This window comes from Argentina silus, assembly GCF_951799395.1.
Source record: "Argentina silus genome assembly, chromosome: 1".
NCBI classification, from domain to species: Eukaryota; Metazoa; Chordata; class Actinopteri; order Argentiniformes; family Argentinidae; genus Argentina; species Argentina silus.
This window is the reverse complement of record NC_139655.1, coordinates 19,299,725-19,305,877: the sequence shown is the minus strand read 5'-3', so window position 1 is coordinate 19,305,877 and position 6,153 is coordinate 19,299,725.

Below are 6,153 nucleotides of genomic sequence, written 5' to 3'. Positions count from 1 at the left end.
GAAACACAGGCTTAGTGTTGATTGCTATCAAGATTATCTGGGGTTTAAATCAGGTAACTACTATTAAGTCCCAGGGAAGCCTGGTTGTGGACTAGCACAACTCACGCATAGGCTACCCCAGTGAACAGAAATACATCATGGGAGAGCATGGAATACCCCTGGGCCAGGTACAGGTGATGTTTGGTTATCTACCAACAGAGAGCTTAATGAGTGTGTTTCCACTCTGTGATGTTTTTCCAGAGTTTCCACCGCGTCACTTTTCCACTCTCACGATTGCATGAGCAGGCGCGCACACACACACACACACACACACACACACACACACACACACACACACACACAAACACACAAACACACTCTCTCTCTCTCGCTCTCTCTCTCTCTCACTCTCAGAGAAAAAGTAGACGAGACAGAGTAGAAAGATAAATACCACCTGTCCTCATCCCCTGTTTCTTTCTGAAAATAATAACTTCTCTAATAATAACTTCTCTGATAATAATACTTCTCTGACAATAATAAATTGCCATTGTTATTATAAGGACTTCTCCTCAGCAGTCAGGATGATTTTGCCTGAGTCATCAATCAGAATCAGGACTTTGGTTTTATCTAGAGCATCAGCTTTTGAGTCAGAAAAAGGAGATTTGGAACCTGTGTGTGTGTATGAGTGTGTGAGGACACACGTATGTGTGTGTGTGTGTGTGTGTATCTTCAGGACTCCACAGCTTAGCCAGTAATGTGTCTAATGAGGAGCTGATTTCTGTGATTATGCAATGAGGGGCTCTCTAATCAACTAACACATGCTCTAATCAACTAACACATGCTCTAATCAACTAACACATGCTCTAATCAACCTACACACAAGAATATAGAACATCCAGACTATAGCTGTAGGTCGGCAACACAGTGTTGTACAGATTTCAGCAAACTTCTGCAAGACAATCACATTCTAGTTTACACACAGATATTGTTTATTGTAACTTTTTGTGCAGAACTGTCGCTCATTCAAATTCTACACCTCAGACTGGTTTGGACAAAGTGTAAATCAGATGCAAGGCTGTGGACGCTCCAGTGGCCCATCTCTCCTCCTTCTCCTGGACCAAGGCTAAACAGATGACTGATGGGACATGTGGCTCCACCTCCTCCTCCATTACACCCCACTGGCTCTCCACAAGGCACTCCAATTCACTCATCAGAGCGACATTGTCCAAATACACCACAACCAATTAGATAAACCTAGGATCACACGACCAAAGCAGGACAGGGAATTCGTTGCTTGACTCTCATAGGACTTATCTAATGAAATACCAAGTTTAGAAGGAGATAATACAGTACCATAATACGGAATTTGAGGTGCCATGCTGGAGAAATGCATTACCCTGTGGACTGATAGATGCTTTCCAGATGGGGGACGTCCATTCATTGTGAGTGTATAGGTCTAGCTTCACTTAGTTATGGCCCCCCTTATAACCATGGAAAATGCTGTATATCTCAACGGTAATTGAGATTCTGACAAGCATCTTTCATGTGAGATGGATGAACAAGCAGAGGGGAGCTGAGCGCATTCCCCAGACATGGTGGTTTTCAAAGCCAAATTCCACTGGGTTCCAGTACAGATGCTAGAAAAGAGGCCATTGCTATCACATGATCTTTTATGGTAGTAACAAATACATAGAAGGATTAGAAATAAAATTAAAGCTGCAAGCAGCAATTAATGGGGTCTAAGCCTCATGGCAATGTCACAGGATCAAACAGCTGTCTGAGAATGGTCAAGGTAGAGGCTTGGAGATGTCTACCAGGTTTATAGCAATAGATTAGACCATCTTGGATTTATCAGCTTTTATGTGATAGACCACACCCACAAGCCCAACAGTATGGCTAATCATGGCCATGTTTAAGGTGTTGGCTAGGACCCCAGGGCATGTGTGCCACATTTCATGACATTTGGTGAACCACATCAAGAGATATCACATTTATGGCACCCCCTTCTGGTTGATTTGCATGTGTCTTTAGGGATATGACCCTGAGAGCCTCATGAACCAGTGTACCAATTTACATCATGATAGGATTAATTGTCTTTGACTTATAACTAATTATGTGAGAGGCCACGCCATGTTGTTTGTTCAAATGGTAAACAAAATTGATCCTGTGAAAATCCATCATAGTGGACCTTGATGGCCTGAGGCTTTTTTGTTCATCATGATGAGAGGGACCTACAGTATGTACCAAACTTCAAAGGTCAAAGGGTGTGGGAGATATGGCCTTTTAAAATTGGCGATTTCAAACACTTGTTATAGCGCCTCCATTAGGCCAATGGGGGTAATATTACATTTGGGTGTACTGGTCACCACTTCCTATCATACTGCCATTTTATGAAATTCATGTGAAATAGAGCGACAGCATTTTAACAATAAATATAGCAGCTTCACTGCTTAGACCCCTAATAATAATAAAAACCCTAAGGGCGTAGACCCCTAATTACTGTACATATAGTTTTAGTGTGCTGAAAATAGCATGAACTGGCCACAGGGACAGGTAATGTGCAGCTGCAGTGATTATTCCTACTAGTCTCAAGATCCGTTGATAACAACAAAATGTGCTCCAACAACCTGACATGCCTAAGAACTGACTTAGAGATAATTCTTTTTTTGTGTGGTGTTCAAGTTACTCTCAGCAAACTTATTCATGATTTTTCAAGGTATTATCTGTCCCATTTCAGCTAGAACACAAACATTTTATTTCACTTTTTTATCACTTTTTTTCATTTTATCCTGGGAACGTTGGCAATGTACAGTTCGGCATATGCACAGATTGTGATCAGATTTTGTCTGTCTTGTTTAAACCCTTGAATTTCAGTCTTTTGTCTGTGAATGTCTGAGAAGATTATAGCTGCTGCTGTTGATCACGGCATTGTCAGCAATGAGCTTTGATTAGTCTGATAATGGCGAAACCGTGTCAACTGCCTCGGCAATTACTGTACACTTCTGGGTTGACTTTTGGCATCCTTATAGTGAGTGAATTCACGCAGCATAGATTCAACTTAACTAACATATTCAGTTCACATCCTTGTTAGTCATTGTGAAGTGCCTTGACAACTTGTCATAGGAGAGGCGCTAAGTTATTACAGGTGCAGACACACGGACAAATCCTGCATATTAAATTGAGTTCTCCTGCTTAGTGCAAATCTGCATAATACTCATCAAGAAGCTGAGTGGTTGTTGTGCCTAATTTATCCTCCAGGGATATGTAGCAGCAATTATGGAATCACTCAAAACCTTTCAGCTGTCAGAAAAACAATGTTCTTCTCCTGGGCCTGTATGTCTATCCAAACACACACACACACACGGCAAATCCATTTATAAAGTTGTATCTTTGCTGTCTGAAAATAAGTCTAAAAAGCTTCTGGAATAACAATTTTCAAATTAAAAACCTTTGGAAATGAGGGGCAACGTCTTTCTCTTTCACTCTTTGTGATACACAAAGGGAGATCCACTTTGCTGATCTGATGTCAAGGCTCCAGAGCTGAAGAAAAGACAGAACTAAAGTATGATTGATATTGCTCTGCAAATGGAAATGTGTTCTTTCTGAGTGCGCTTCCAGCAGCTCAGGAAATTGCTTTTTTTTTCAGGGCCTGGAACAATGTACTATACTGACCCCCCAGTCTTCATGCAGTATAGGAGACTTTTATAACATCATCACTCGGCCCCACTGAAAGCTGAAACAGACCAGGCGCGCCACAATGGATACTCACAGACAGAGGTAGTGGGTCACTTATTTCTGTTAAGATTTCATCCCAGGGAACAAACTTCCCTCAGGTCTGCCACAGATCTCTAGACACATATCTTTTTCTTCTCTTTCAATTTGATTTATTCAGAGTGACCGTGTGCTTCGTGCTGACGTTCTGCAGAGACATTTCTGTGTTTTCTCAAACACTGCAGGATGGAAAGTAGCCATCATACTCCTGCCCTTGCAGCAGTCTCTGGCCTTGTTCTTAGCTCTGCACACAAACAGCCCTGCTATTCAAAAGCCATTCCGTAAGGAAAACTCCTTACAATATAAGCAGATACTCCTTACAATATCCAGCTTATGAGGTGTAGACTTGATATAGGTTTGCAATACTTCCATGGCCTTGCAATGCTATGCATTGAGAGAAGTCGCCCAGAACATGCAGTGAGCTTGAACATGACATACTGTATAGAGTAAATAACTGTATGCATGTTATATTACTGTAAGCAGCACAGAATAGTCTGTTTGGTTTTAATCTGGATATTTCAGTCTAACCATTACCGATCTATTAGGCTATAAGTATTACACAGTATCCATGACAGTATTATAAAAAGCTTGTAACATAGTGAATGTGCACTATGTATTTCAGTCCCCAGTTAGAAACAGATAATCCAGCACATCTACAGTACCTTGTGGGCTTTTTCCACTATATGCCACAGTGGTAAACCAAAGCCCCCCCATGTCTCAGACCAACGCTTGTTTACTAAACTGCTCCAGTGGGAAATGCTTGGGGCACAGTCCAATGACAAGGAGCTAAGAATGGGTAGAAGTGAAGCAGGAAGATCCCACAGGCTATTTGTGTGTGTGTGTGTGTGTGTGTGTGTGTGTGTGCATGCAAATGATGTGTGTGTGTGTATGCAACACTGTCTGCTGTTGTTTCTATGTGAATTGTTTCTACATGACAGCAATGTGTGTGGTGCACTTAGCATTACTTCCATGATGGAAATGTGTATGGAAAGTTTTACCGCAGGCAGTTATCTCTGAGAGTACAACTGAAGACTAGGTTTACAATAGTGGCCAGGCTGTTTAATCTACTCCAGGGAATTATATGGTGGAGTGGAGTGTTGTTTGACTTGTGAGTGAAGGCCACGCCATCACACCCACCTCTCTGTCAGTTGAGTGACTACACCTGGATAGTGTTTCTGAACACACACACACACAAAGATACACAAACACATACATGCATGCACAAACACGCACACACACATACATACACTGAAACACAGTTCTTTGAAAGCTATTGATTTAGCAATACCTCCTGAGGACACATTAAGGTGGGGGATTCTCACTGGGGGTCATACTCATGACTGGGTCAGTATTATTCTACTGACTGCCCATGTGTCATTCACACACACACACACACACACACACACACACACACACACACACACACACACACACACACACACACACACACACACACACACACACACACACACACACACACTGAATTTACCGTCAGAGAGTTTCATGTTCAGAGTGGCTTTCAATTATGTTGCCTAAGGTCCCAGAATTGTTTTGAAGGTATAAACAATCTGTGTGAGAGAGAGTCAGAGAGTGAAAGCTGAGTGAGAGGTGAGAGATGTCTTGACCAGCTCAGGTTTGAAACACACTCTGTGGGAACATCTGAAAGAGAGCTAGGGTGAGCCCTGTGTGTGTGTGTGTGTGTGTGTGTGTGTGTGTGTGTGTGTGTGTGTGTGTGTGTGTGTGTGTGTGTGTGTGTGTGTGTGTGTGTGTGTGTGAGTCAGGGGGAAGGGTAGGTAGCATCAGATCCCACTATCAGATTGACTGTAGGCCTCAGGAGGCCTAATGTGCTTGCCTGTCCAGATTCTCTAGTCGGTTGGGGCTCCCCATATGCCTCAGGGGCAGATCCTTCCTCTCATGGGGAGCACACACACCATCTGCTGGTAAGGTAACACCACAGTATAGCATGGACACAACTGGCTAGACACAAGAGACAGGCAGATATCTAGACACATACAGCTAAAGTGTCTCGGGCAATGGATACTATGGAGGCCATTAGTACTGTCTATCAATGGGCAAACTGTACTTGGAAGATCCATGAGTATTGTGTTAGTTGTTGACTGATTGGCACGAGAGCAAGTGTATCTATATATCAAAAGAGATATAAAGATATATACAAGAGTCAGGGGATCAATCCTCACTCTAATTCTAGCCTACATTCCCTACAGTACATTACAGTAAAATGTGTTCTTATTGCTTGTTTGCAATATGAACTAATATCAATTTAGTTCAGCCAATGTTCATAGCGCACACAATTATAAAATCCCTGTAGGGTTTTGTGAAAAAAGTTTTTGAGAGGGGGGGGGGGGGATATTGCTTCGCTAAGACATAGACCCTTTGCAGAAG